Raw genomic sequence first — 14868 nt, forward strand, 5'->3', positions numbered from 1 at the left:
GCTGCTAGAATAAAATAATGATAAACAAACTCTACGCCTAAATGCACATAATGTGCTGTTTCCAGAGGCTATATTAGAGGAGCTATGATATTACATTGAAAAAATTCTCTGGGGGTTCCCAGGAAACAGTGTTCTTACGTCCTGATAACTCGCTACTGTTCGTGAAACAGTAATCAGAGAATGACAGCCTGACTACTGAGAGATTAAGGAAGAGGAAACAGGCATTAATTTCTCTTTGAGACCTCGCCACAGGCGAGACATTCCTCTGAGAGCCGCTCCTTCCAAAGCCCATCCTCCCTCAGTGACACCCCGCTAAGCAAATGCCTTGTCCCTGAGGACCGGGGCGCTGCGGGGCGGTCACGTGCCTTAAGTGGGCCATTGTCATTTTCCATATAGATCCCAAGACTCCTGCCTGGAGCACATTTGTAAATGATTCAGAGATGATGGAAAGTGACATGAAGCCACAGTCCTTCATTTTCCCGACAACCTGTCCTAAAAACAAACTCAGTCCGTTACGGTGGTTTTTGAGATCACTCCGCGCTTGGATGGTTATGTCAACACCAGGGCGATCTGGGATGTATCCGTACCGTCGGTCGTTCCAAGAAGCCTGCTTTTGCTGGAAGCTACGGCAGCCTTCTACGGTGGGCCTTCAGTAAACGTTCCCTGGGCGGCAGGGTTCCCCCCAGAGGGGCCCGTAGAGGGGCAGAAAAGCCCCGAGTGGGAAGTCACGGCCAGCTCACCCCCCAGAACGGCCCTGACAAGCTCTTTGTTCCAGTCAGCCTGAGCGAAAGGCATGAAATTGGTTATCTGGGCAGGTCTCATTACCCACGATGTAAAATACATGTTTAACACACTCCATTTTATCAAATTGGCTGCTACGGTCACCTGGAAACCACTGCCCTTGAAGATCCAGTAAGCAGTCCGATCATTTCCATGAGTTTTAAATCATGCTGAAGGAGACTAAGCAAATATCCAAACACCCAGCATTTGTGGAAGCAGAATACCCGTCACATCTTCATGAGACGTAGACGTTGAGATAGGAAGTTGCCGATCTTAGCAACTTTAGGCAGTGGTCAGCCTTTGTCTCTGAGTCTGCTGTGTCCTTTTGCACCTCCTCCCCCACACCACACACACACACACACACACACACGCCATTCACACTCTAAAAAGCCTCTCCTGACAATAACCTCTTTAATAATGCAGCATGGAGCAGAGGGCTAGAAATTATCTTGTTGTTCTGCCTGAACCCAAGTGACAGGAGAAAATATTTCCCAACCCTCACATCCTTGAGATGCTAAAACTTGATTTGCAATTAGTTTTGGTGCTGAATACAAGTGCCCGATGGAATGGCATTGTAGCAAGACTGATGATTCTACCGCGCAAAACCATAAATAGCACACTTATTTAAGACGATTTGAATGCAGAACAAAAGGTACCTTAGAAATAACCATCCAGCTAACAAAACCACATCCCTGAGTGGGTAGGTCTGAATTTAATGAAATGATGTAAAATGTGTGCTTGAAATGTCTAGGAGGCTTGGAATGTACTCCGTTCTCTTGGGAATAGTTTGGGTTTGCATTACTAATTAATAGAAGTTCCCAGTGAAGGGGTGTGTGTGTGTGTGTGTGTGTGTGTGTGTGTGTGTGTGGTGTGAGTACTCTAGAAATGCCCACACCAAAACACGCAATACCAGAAACTGCATTCCTCTGAAAATGAATGCCATTAATTTGTAACATCCGGCATGCAAGATCTGGATGTAAGCACGAGAATTAAGAGGCTGCTTGTGGAATCCAGATGGCCAGGGTTCTGTAGTGATCACTTTCTTTCCATCACTGCCAACCTCTGCATGCAGTTATCTAATGGGGAGTTCACAGAGAATAACCCAGAAGCTAGAAGACCACAGGGACCCTCATCACACAAGCATGAAGACATAAAAACCCACTTGGCAAATGCAAAAGGAAAAATGAGATTACCTTTAAAGGGATTATGAAGCTGGCTAGGAAATGCTAAGGATATTCATACAAGCCTCTTGCTGGCTGTCCTTGCTCACAGAATGTTAATTCCAAATGGTGTTGGCGGGCACTCTCTCCAGATCCTTCAAAACATACAGATTCCTGACACATAGGCATGAGGGTTAAATGAAAAATCAATTTACAGTTCTCATGTGAGGCAAAAAAAAACTTCAGGGACTACAACAGTTAACAAAGAGAAGTGACAGCTTAAATTTGAATTTGCAGAGCACCTTGCAAATTGTTTGCACAGATGTGACATTATTTACATGATAATTTCATGCTTCTCAGCACACAGAGGAAAATAAAACTTAGATGACATAATGGGACCATTAATCCTATTAATGGATTAAGGGTTGCTTCTAGAACCTTCCTGCTGCTTCATCATCTTGATATAATTGGCAATATTGCTATCTCTGCATTCCATCCCCTACTGCGAAAGGCAAGTCAGAAAGAAAACAAGTTTGCTACCTTGCCCAAAAAAATAATGTTAACTAGTGTCAAAAATGTTTGAGGCACTAAGGTGCATTTACAGTTCCCTCTGAAACAACACGGGGTTGAGCTGCCCAGGTCCACTGAGAAGTGGGTCTTTTCTGATAACGACCGAACAGGGCTGTAAATGTATTTTCTCTTCCTTATGATTTTCTTAATATTTTCTTTTCTCTAGCTTATTTTATTGGAAGGACACAGTATATAATACATGTAACATACAATATATGAGTTAATCGACTGGACTGTTCGTGTTATTGGTAAAGCTTCTGGTCAACAGTAGGCAATTAGTAGCTAAGTTTTGAGAGAGTCAAAAGTTACATGCGGATTTTCCACTGCAGGGGGTGGGGGTGTCGTCTGTGCCCGATTCCCCCCCTCCACACACTGTTCAAGGGTCAGCTGTATCTGGAATAACCTCCAGCCAAAGTATTAAGAAACGTTTTAGGACTGAAGCACTTTCCGCTCATGGAAAGAACAGAATACAGAGCTTTGTCTACAATACTCATCTCAGCAACCACCAAAGAAATAAGCATGTATCAGCCACAAGACCACTAAGCTGCTTTAACGTGACGATGCTACTGTTCATTCAGACTGCGCTGAATCAGCTCCATTTCAGCGGCGATGCTCCAGAAGCAAGAAATGATAGATCACGGTTGCGGGAGCTCCGCTGCGAAAGCACAGGAGGAATTCTCCTCCGTCCGCACTCGCATGTCATCACTTACTTGCAATTTCGGTAGAGGACTCTCCAAACTGGGAAAGATGAGGAGGCCGCGGGATAGATTCAGATTCAAGAGATTTGAGCCTCACCCTCCGCCCTGAAAAATACTCCATGTCGTCCATCCGTAAATGGACGCCCTGGCGCAAAGTGCCAGGGTGAACCAAAATTACCTGCCTGTGAAAAATGGCTCCCCGTACATCAGCATCTATCCATTCTGGCCTTCTTTGCCTCTGCCATTTGTCTTGATTTTCATTTAGAGCTGGGCACTCCAGGCACACTCCCTCACAGTCGTGGGTGGGTGTGTACTGTCCTTGTCACCCATGGAGCTACACAGGGGAAAGAAATTACTTATTGATTTTCCTTTCCATGGAATGGTGTCTTTGGAATGGTTTCTTGAACCAGGTCAGTAATGCATGCGGCCCCAGGACTGGGAACATAGACGGAACGCCAGCCGGGGCTCTCCTGCTCACCGCTCAGCCCTTCTGAGCAGAGGTCCCGCCCAGGATCACCAGCGTCCAGCTCTGTTGATAAGAGAAAGTATGCACCTCAGAAGTCAGAAGAATGGACCAAAAAGGGTATTCTCCCATCTGAGCAGTGGAAATGGCGTGATGTGAGCTTTGTTCTACTTCTTTATGCTGAAGGAGGTTTGGGATGGCTCATCCAGAACGGAGGCTGCAGCGTGGACAAGCAGGGACGGGGTAAACAGAAGGGTAGAGATGGATCAGGAGCAGACACGCGGAGTGGGCAGGACCTGCGTGCCATAGTAGAAGATAAAGCTGGGTATGGGGGTGGGACCAACAGACAGAGAGTCCTTCATTGCAGGCTGAGGGGTTCATGCTTTATCTGGGGGTGGCAAACTGCCTCATGCACCAAATCTGGCCCACCACCTATTTTTGTAAATCAGCTCTCATGGGATCGCAGTCTCCCACCTAAGACCAAAGTGACCCAGCCAGTGGCCCAGGTAAACCTGTGTCTGTAGGAGTGAAAGCTGCATATCTGGGGGAAACTGAGTCACACAACAGCTCAATCACATCCAGGGAGCCCCAGGGGCACCCTCTGTCTTTGCTCCACTTGGCCCCATCCCACTGGCACTGTAGGGGATGGCCCTGATTCATCCTTCTCATTGTTGTGACAAACCCTCTTCTTGCTACCAAGACTCTCTTTGATCACCAGCTTCTTACTCAGAACACACTGGAAGTTCAAGATGGTTGGTTGGTGATACTAACTCTTTGAAATGATTATAATAAAATCCAGTTTTAACCTCTTTCTCAAAACCGTATTTTAATTTTGTTCAAATGGTCTGCTCTACATAAGAGATACAGTAATCTCTGAACAAAACAGTTTTTAAAAGTAATCTTTCTGACTGCCCTATGCTTCTATATTAAGCTTTTGCTATAGCTTATTGGAGAAGTAAACAAGCATCAATGCAAATCAGGTTATGCTTGGTTGTAGTTAAAGAAGAGAAATAACCAAGGGACACCAGAAGCTGAAATGAGTCATGAGCTTTTCTAAAAACAAAATAAAATAAAGAGGTAAACTCAGAAAACTTATAATTGGGAAATCTCTAAGGACTTTACAGGCAAAGTGTATTACAGATTTATTTTTCCTTCTGGGCTTTGCTACTTGGGAAACCCAAACTTGTTAATGCAGATGAGCAGATGTGTCCTGAGCATCCACGTCGACACCAGCCTTGGCCAGCCTGAGGCCATTAGCGATCTGAAACGCAGGTCTGCTACAAGCACTCATTGGACTTTTATTATGAGATATTCATGGTGAATCACAAAAGAGCATTTTAATCATAATCTCTATAAAACACATTGATAATAAGAAAAATAGCCACCAAACTGCAGCTTAGACCTGTATTTATTTTCCAAAGGCACTCCAAGGTAATTACACATTTGGTAGGTTAATATTAAATTCAAATTTAACAAGTAAGATTAGCTTTTATAACATCATGAACTGACAATTTCTTGTACTCACCATATGATGATTCATACAGTATTGGAGCCAGTGGGTGCATCCCAATACTGCCTCCTAGTGGTACTGTAGCTTAATTACAGGAACAGTGTTCTGAAAAACAGTTCTTTGAAAAATGAAACATCGGGTGATTACAAACACCGTGACATTAAGCCACATAGCCCTGATGTCTGGGGTGACCGAACACCCATCACTACCCTTTGAGAGAGCCTACTGTGAGCTCAGTGCTGAACTAAGAAATAAAATTACCACCTAGAAAATGTGGCTTTATTAATATGCAAATTCAGATTATCAAACCACATTATTAAACTAGAAAAGAAGGATGTGGTACAATCAGGTGCTGTTAATTCAACCTACACAGCTTTTCCTTTACCTAGAATGACAATACCAGACTATTGAGACAGCTTGGCATTAAGTGTGCACCGGAAACCACACCCGCTTGAATTCTCGGAAACTGGTTTAAGAAACTGACTGGCCCATCCCCCCCCCCAATGACCCCTGAGTTTTTCCACCCTGACAATTGTGGTCATGCAAAACCTCCAGAATGCTTCATGCCAAATGTCCAGCCCAAATCCCTTTTGGGTACTTCAGGATCCGATTCAAATCCCACCTTCAAAATACCTTCCTTCTCTCTCGAAACTAAAGTGAGCTCTTCTTCTAACTATTAGGTTGGCAATAATGAAACAGATAGCCCTTTCTATGATAACCACCTCTACCCCTTTATGCTTATATTACATCATTTACTCCCTTTACTCACCTGTCACAAGCTGTGATTACCTCACCAAGCTCTGTTTTTATTTGTTTACTGTTTGTCCCCATAGAATGGATACCTCCTGAGGCCAGGGACCTAGCTGCTCTGCTCACTACTGAATATCTCGCTCCTTGCAGTGTCTAGCACATGGTAGATGCTGAATAAGTATCTGCCGAATGAATAAACATTTAGTGTTGCCGAAGGTATTACAGTCAGTCCTACACTTGCTGGTAAGATGGTACAAATTATTTAGGGGACAATTTAGCAATATGAATCAAACTTTATTATGCAAACAGAGTAGTAAAATGTAAGATATAACCCAAGTGTTTATCAAGAAAATGGAAATAAATGATGTGAATCAAACAATAATATGCTATGCAGCCATCAAAAATGATGATGTTCATCTATATTTACTGACGTGAAAAAAATGTCCATGACATATAAACTAAAAAAAAAAAAAAAACAAAAATAAAAACAAACAAACCAGGGTTCACAACACCATGTGTAATGGTTAATTCTATGTGTCAACTGGGCTACGGGGTGCCCAAATATTTGGTCAAACCTTATTTTTCATGTTTCTGAGTCTGCGAGAGTGTTTTTCGTTGTTTGGTTTTATTTTATTTTAGATGAGAATAACATTTAAATCAACAGACCTAAGAAAATGCTGATCACCCTCCCTAACATGGGTGGGCCTATTCAGTCAGCTAAACCCCTGAATAGCACAAAAAGGCTGAACCACCCCTGGTAAGAGAAAATTCTTCCCACCTGACTGCCTTCAAATGGAGACATTGACTTTTTTTCCTGCCTTCAGACTCAAATTGAAACATCAGCTCTCCCCGGTTTTGAGCTCTCCCACTGGCCCTCCTGGTCCTCAGGTCTTCAGACTCACACTGGAACTAAACCATCAGCCCTCCTGAGTCTCCAGCTTGTCAACTCATCCTACAGAGCTCAAGACCCGCCAAACTCCGTAATGCATGAGACAAGTCCTCTGATTCTATGATCTATCGATATTGATGTATCTCTTGCTAACTCTATATACAGACAGAGACAGATATAGATACATCCTATTGGTTCTGTTTCTCCAGCCAACCCTAATACAGCATGGATACTAGAATCTCATGTTGTTAAAATATTACAACTGGGTAGATTTAGTTGTGGTGGGTTGACTGCAGTGTGTCCCAATTGAATGTTCATGCCTCCCTGTTTCCATTCTCTTCCAGAATCCCTCTCATGCTGACTCTAGGTATGCTTAGCCACTTAACTTGATTTTTACCAGTGGGACAATAGCAGATATGATAGAAGCAAAAACTTGAAACATATTCGTATGTTGGCCTTTGCCTTTCTGTTGCTCCTGAAACCTGAGGCTGCTGTGTGAACCAGCCCAGGGTCATCTGCAGGAGTAAGGAGAAGCCACTGAAGAAAGGCCCCAGATGTCCCACCTCTGCTGGTCAAGGCCAAACCACCAGCTGACGGTGAGGTCATGTGAGACTGGACTGCGCCAGAACTCCCCAACTGAACCCAGTACAAATGGCCAACCTGGAGAATCATGAGCTACATAAATGTTGATAACAATAAACAATAAATAAGTAAATGCTTGGTATTCCAAACTACTAAGTTTGAGGATGGTTTCTTATAAAGCAAACAATAACTAATAGATTATAATGGAACAAAAAACCTAGAAGTTTATATTCTAAATTGTCAATGGCGGTAATTTCTGCATAGAGATCATAGATGACTTTCATCTTTACATCCTGTTTATGAGAATGTATTATGTCTATGAGCACAGAAAAAATAAAAACACATTTTTGTTTTAAAAAATTAATTCTTTAAAAGGGATTTCTCTCTTCTGAGATTTCCTGCAGTAATTATTATTTGCACAACTAATACTCTGATTAGTTATAAAGTGTTTTGATATCTTGAACTGATCTTCAAGGCTCTCCCTGTTATTTGACTATGGGAGTAGAACATGCTGTTGTATGGATTAGTGGGTGTGCATGTATCTTCCATAGGTATTAAACATAAAACCAGCCTATAGCATGGAATCATAGGTGGATTCTTTACTTTGATTTGAAATCACTATTTTATATATATTTTTTAAGATTTTATTTATTCATTTGACAGAAAGAGACATAGCGAGAGAGGGAACACAAGCAGGGGGAGTGGGAGAGGGAGAAGCAGGCTTCCCGCGGAGCAGGGAGCCCGATGTGGGGCTCGATCCCAGGACGCTGGGATCATGACCTGAGCCGAAGGCAGACGCTTAATGACTAAGCCACCCAGGTACCCCATGAAATCACTATTTTATATGAACAAGTAAGGCAGAGTCTGGAATGGAATAGCTTCAAGAAAAAGAGAGTCCCTAGCAACGTCTATGTTTGAAATTAATGAGTTGCCTGAAAAGCCAGTACTCGTGAGTCTGGTACCGATGCATCTCCCCATGCCCAGAAGCTAACAGCTTCCTTTGGTTACACCATGACTCCACGCTTCAACTGCCAATTTCAAGTTTAACTCGGATTGATTTAAACAACATATATACATACAAACCAGTAAATTCAACAAATCATGAAAATTTGGAACACAAATTTGAAGTTCAGTTACAGAGGTAACCTGGAAAGCGGATAGTTTTTAAAGACGATACAAGAAATAACATGGGGGGAAAAATGGGTACACCAAAAGAGTCCAAATGTAAAACAGATCATTCTCAACTTTCATTTTTAGACAATGTAACAAAGAGACCAAAAGTTATCCACCTTCAACCAAGTTAATAAAGAAATATATAGGGGCGCCTGGGTGGCTCAGTCGTTAAGCGTCTGCCTTCCGCTCAGGTCATGATCCCAGTGTCCTGGGATTGAACCCCGCATCGGGTTCCCTGCTCAGCGGGAACCCTGCTTCTCCCCCTCCCACTCCCCCACTTGTGTTCCCTATCTCGCTGTGTCTCTCTCTGTCAAATAAATAAATAAAATCTTTAAAAAAGAAGAAATATATAGAAAGCGGGCATCATGCAGCTTTCTTTGATTTTCCCAAAAGACTCCCTGTACACTTTTAAGAGTGAGATGATACAGAACAAAATAGATGATACAAGCGAGGCAAGAGGTAGATTAGAAACTGAAGCAAGACCACCACTGCCTTCAGCTGCAAGAAGGTCGCTGGACTACCTTGGGGAGTGCCCTTACCTACCGTAAAGCTAAGTGGCTACAACAAGGATCGGAGCCCCGGGTTCTAAAATCTGCTGGCAGCACTCAAATGGTAGTGGGAAGAATGAGGAGCTGTGTGACCAGGTTTCAAAGAATTTGAATCATTTAGGTAACTGGGCCAGCAGATGGCAAATGTGGTTCATTTTGCGAGACTGAAATAATTAGTCTGGGAGAGAGAAGCTAATCTAGTAATAATGATCTTCTGCTTATGTAGCATTATTTTTTACAAAGCACCTTTCACCACAAGGCTCCCACAGCACCTCTGTGAGGATCGTGCGTGGTCTGCTAAGATGCTAGCAGAGGTGGAAGAGGCATTGAGGAGAAGTGTAATCCGCACAACTGGGGCCCCAGATGAGGGAGGAGGGGGCGAGCAAGGGAGAAGCCGGAAAACCCCAAAGTGATTGATTCACCAAATAAAGATATCTTTTGGACACTCATCTGAGAGAATTCAACCAGCAGAATATTTGCTGGATTCTGAATGTTGACTCATGAAATATTAGGGTACTATTTCCTTGGGGTAAGATTTAAAGTATGTATATACCAGATATCAAGGTTTTTCTCTAGATGAAGGTTTAAAGAGATTAGCTTTATCTTATTAAAATGATGAACACACACACACACACATACACACACACCCCTCAATTGGCCAAATGAAACTCTTCAATTTTGAGAGTAATTCCCAAGATTGAATAGGTGATTCGGTGAAAAGTAGTCCCAGGGAGAATAGAGAGAGCATTGTTCTTTAAATCCCTCCTTCGGGAGAATACTTCCCTCCTTTCTTCCCTACCCCCTCGCCACCGTAGCCCCCTTCCCCACCCCTGCTCCCACCCTCCCAGCTCTTGGTCAACAGAGGGTGTTAGATGTAATTGGGGGCAGCACAGCTAGACTTTCGTGCATTAAGAACCAGTTCTCTAGTCCTGCTCATGACCCCTTCACCGGCCACCTCATGTAAGCAAACAGGAGCCTCTGGAACATCTTGAGAGCCTGGATTTTCCATCCACCTAAAACACATTGACATCACCTACCACAGATCAAGTATGGCTTAGCGTGAGTCGGGAGCAAACAGCCTGCTTACATGACATGTCAAGAGATCAGAAGCGCAGAGAACAGGGACCGTGGAACTTGCCTTGCGTGGCTTTCGAGGCACTTGAGTTACAAATTCCAAAAGCTCAGCAGTTAAAAACGCAGCATCTCTTGCTTATATAACCAGGGCAATTATTTACACTAATCATCTCTCCCGGGGGATAGATGGGAGAGCATCCAACTGAGTCTACAATCATATTGCTATTAGAATGAGGGACTATCTGGATCTCCAAAACCATGGGGGGAGTACTGGGCTTGGGGGGGCTGTGATTCTTGTTTCCATCTACCTGGGGGCCATCCTATTGCTAGAAGGTCAGATCCAAGTCAGACCTCAGCCCACCTCACAGTGAAGTCACCCTGAAAAGAAAAGATTGTGAACTGTTAGTATTAGACTTCGAGCAACCTGGGTCTGTGTCATGCAGATTCCAAGCCCTCATACTATTTACTTCCCCCCAGCCCCTTCTCAACCACATCAGCCATCATTGCATACAATTCCAGACATCATATTTCAAGGGGGACATTGACAAATGGGGGTTCGGTCAGTGGGGTGACATGTTTGGTGAGAGCCCCCTAGAACCAGGCGACTTAAAGAGAAATTCGCAGAATTGGGGATATTTGTTTTTTAAATTGGGGAACTTAAAGTGTTTTAAGGTGTGATCATACATAAGAGAGATTCAACTTAATCTATTTGTATAACTTGGAGCAGTGCTGCCCAGAAAAAAAACATAATGTAAAGCACATGTAAAATTTTAAGTTTTCTAGTACCCATACTTTTTAAAAGTAAAAAACAAAAACAAAAACAAAACACGGTGAAATTAACTTTCTTATTGAGAACATTATGTTAGTTTCAGGTTAACAACATAATGATTTGGTATTCGGATATATTGTGACATGACCACCACTGTAAGTCTAGTTAACATCCATCACCATGCATGGTTACAATTGTTTTTCTTGTGATGAGAACTTGTAAGATCTACTCCCTTAGCAACTTCCAAATATGCAACATGGTATTATTAACTAGTCACCATACTGCACATTACATCTCATGACTTACTCATTTTATAACTAGAAGGTTGTATTGACATTGATTTTAATAATGTACTTCATTAACCCAATATATCCAAAATATCATTACAGCCATGTAATCAATATTTTTTAAAAATTGAGTATTAAGAAATTCAATACTTTTTTCTTATTGTGTCTTTGAAATCCAACGTGTATTTGACACAATTCACACCAGCCACATGTGGCCAGTGGCTGCCTTATCGATCAGAGCAGATCTAGAACCTAAACTGGGCCATCATGTCCTAGACACGTCTGTCTTCAGGGGCGCCTGGGTGGCTCAGTCAGTTGAGCATCTAACTTTGGGTCCCCTCATGATCTCAGGGTCCTGGGATCGAGCCTCATGTCGGATTCCTTGCTCAGTGAGGAGTCTGCTTGTCCCTCTGCCCCTACCCCCTGACTTGTACTCTTACTCTCGCTCTCAAATAAATAAATAAAATCTTTAAAAAAGAAAAAAAAGGTCCGTCTTCAAAGTCCAGTGTGACCTGAGGCTCTTCCTTCCCTAAATGATTACGAGTCATAAATGTTTGTGGCTGATGGTAATTTCTCAATTGGCAAAAATTTCTTCACAGCTCTTGTCTCTTTCCAACAAATGCTAACAAAGAGTCACCTGCTCCCAGATCCCTCTCTCCCTGCCATAAGCCACACTTTCTTTCTTGTGGCAAACAGCCTGCATCTCCTCCTCTGCCCTGCCATCTTCCATGTCCCTCTCACATTCTGAATAGGCACACCCCCCCCAGGCACATCTCACACCAAGCTCACACTACTGAACACCTGTAAACTGAATCACAACAGCACATTGGTGCAAAGCACAAGCAGCTTTATAACACCGCTCAATAGCTGCAAGCAAAGCAGTCCAAGCAGGAAGTTCTCATTGCCACGGTGCTTCAGTAACACATTCGTGCCCTTTGAGTTTCTCACCTGACTTGCAGTTTTTGTTGTTGTTGTTTTAACAAACACGGCTACAAAAACTATTGCGAAAAGTACACCCTCCAAGACCTGCCTATCTTTGTTTAATTACAGGGGCCTACGAAGTTTTCTGAGCATAAATTTTATGCCAGAAAAACCCTAGAGGATGTTATCCATCTGGTGTACTCCACCAGAAAAAATCCAAACCTGGCAAAAATCAGCATCTATGTCTGTTACAGGTATCTTGGAGTATCTTGGGAATTGCAGACATTTGGATTGTAGATCCTTCACAGATTCTTTTACAGATGGCCATTTTATAATGCTTTATGCTGTAACAAGAAGCTAATAAATGGGAGCACTTATCTCTTCCCTTCTCACCTGACACCAGAAAAAAGTAGCCTCTGGTTCTCCCCCAAAGCATCCTCCCTGTTCTTGGCACGAGATGATGCCAGCAAGTAAAAGTTGCTTAGTGTTGCTTTTAGAAAGAAAATGAGATGCATGCGTTAGGTCTCAGCGTGTCTTAAGGAAAGTGCCAAGCTCAGTATTTTTTAAATATTCTCACCATAGGGACGGGAGGGGGAAAAAGTGTCAGAATAATCTATGAATCCAAATGCTTTTTAATTGTGATTTGACTGTAGTTCTCATCTGCTGGTTTCATTAACTCCTGCACATGAAGAAAGAATGCACACGTTAGCAGGTATGACCCCTACCAGTAGTCTCCACAGGCATCATAGTGAGGACTGAGGAGTGCAGATTCTTTTAAGACATTATTTAAGGTTCTCCTCAACTGTCCACACCGCATATTGATTTTCTATCACAGCTCTGTGTCTGGAGGGCTGGTACTACCATTGATCCACAGAGATCATTTTTAGTGCATCAAAGAGGTACAGAAGGTAAGCCTCCGAGGGAAAGACGGGAACCATGCTTTTAGGGCGGGACGTGGCTCAGCGGTGTAAAAGTCACATCAAATATTAAGCTGAACTTGAGATTTTTTTTTTAATGATCTGAAATCTGTTGACATATGAGACTCAATGGGACACAAAAAAAGGAAAGGATTATTACCTCTTCTAATGGAAAAACTCCCCCTGATGGAATGGAAGCAAGCTGCAGGAGCTGATAAATTGAATTCTGCATTTATCTTTTCTCGGGGAGGACTTGGGAGGTTGTAAATCACCAGTGTCTAGGCTGTGAAGTTCAATCAGTCAAGATGCTATGTTAATAAGTCAAGGTCATGAGTCAGTCCAAGGACAAGCTGGTTAGCTCTGCTCCATCCTCAAGAGTTGTCCTGGGAACTCTAATGATGGAGTTGTGCTGTTCTCAGGACAAAGGAGTAGCTGATTTCATGAAGTTTATTAGAGCAAAGGGCAAAACTGCTCTAGAGACAGAGCAGCCCACCTCCCAGGCTGGAATGCTAAAGCTCACAGAAATCCTACGCACTCCAAAAAGTTAGACTCGGGCTCACTCTATTAGTCAGATCAGGCTACCATAACACAAAACCACACTTCCCTAAACAGTCTTCGCTTTAAAAAAAAAGAGAGACTATCTTTTCTTTTTTGAGTGAGACAGTTTAGATACCCTTTGCCCAAACGTTTTTTTTTGGATACTAATAGAGTTAAACATGTACATGAGTAATGAAAAGATAATTCACTTACACCTAAGTGGATAACTAACTCAACTCATGAGGCTATGAAGACAAAACACAAGGTCAAAGGAAAACCATTATAAATCTGAAAATCTGGGTTTCTAATATGATGACTTGCATAGTTCCTGGTACTAAATAGACCCTCCATGTTGAATGAATGAACGAATGAATATTTTTCGATAATGGAAGGAGACTAATACAAATTAAAATCAAAGCCAGAAATGGCCTCATTCGTCAATGCTTATTCAAGATGAAAGTTGAACTAAAATGACTTTTCTTTTTAAAATCAGTATTTCAAAATATAAAATTGTAGCATTTCCAACACAGATAATTACATTTCTTATCAAATGCACTGGTCCTTATAAAATAATTCAGTATAACATATATCCAGTTTAATTAAAATTTACAAGTGGTTATGGACCAAACCAAGTGTATCTTAATTAAATCTGAACATGGCTCACAGATGTTAAGGTTGACCCCAATTTTAATAAAAGAGAAGGAAATACAATCATTAGAGGCTTGGCTGAAGAATTTTGGTCAGGTGGAAAGCAAGATGAGTGGGAGGCCAAGACAGTCCCTTCTACTTCAGGCTGGAAAGTAAGTAACCCACTGGCTGGAACATACAGAAAGATAGGCCAGCCCCCGAAATGGAAGTAGGGAGCTAAAGGATGCACACCCAAGTCATCATCAAGGAACCAACTTACACATGATCAGGGAGGAGGGGGCCCTACTCTAACATCTTAGAAGAACCCAGTCATTTCTGCCCAGTCAGTTCAAACTCATCAGAAATGGAGACAGGGCTGTCTTAACGAGGCCAATGCTGGAGGCTGAGGGTCCACATGAATAAGGTTACCAGATAAAATTTAGAGTGCCCAGTCTGCTTAGAATTTCAGATGAACAACAACTAATTCTTTGCATGCTTATGGTATGTCCCATGCAATAGACCTCCTGCACTTTCTTCCCCTACACTTGACAACCCTCTGCATGAACCGTCTCAGGGCTTTAACAAAAGGCTTGTCAAGGAGTTTGCTGTAATT

The 14868-nt window shown here is 42.5% G+C and overlaps 1 long non-coding RNA gene across 2 annotated transcripts in view; it reads right to left on the bottom strand.

Annotated features, from left to right (window-relative positions):
* Positions 1 to 1485: 1485 nt before the first annotated feature.
* Positions 1486 to 14868, bottom strand: part of LOC118006223 — a 58138-nt gene continuing 44755 nt past the window's right edge. The window contains exons 7-9 of one of the 2 annotated variants that reach the window (XR_004677996.1): positions 5197 to 5286; positions 3762 to 3888; positions 1486 to 3542 (exon numbers count right to left, since the gene is read on the bottom strand). This is a non-coding gene — a long non-coding RNA (uncharacterized LOC118006223). Of the gene's footprint in view, positions 3889 to 5196; positions 5287 to 14868 lie in introns of both variants that reach the window. The other variant, XR_004677997.1, reaches the window with a different exon arrangement.

Source organism: Mirounga leonina, unplaced genomic scaffold, assembly GCF_011800145.1.
Source record: "Mirounga leonina isolate KUSES-001 unplaced genomic scaffold, KU_Mleo_1.0 Mir_95, whole genome shotgun sequence".
Lineage (NCBI taxonomy): Eukaryota > Metazoa > Chordata > Mammalia > Carnivora > Phocidae > Mirounga > Mirounga leonina.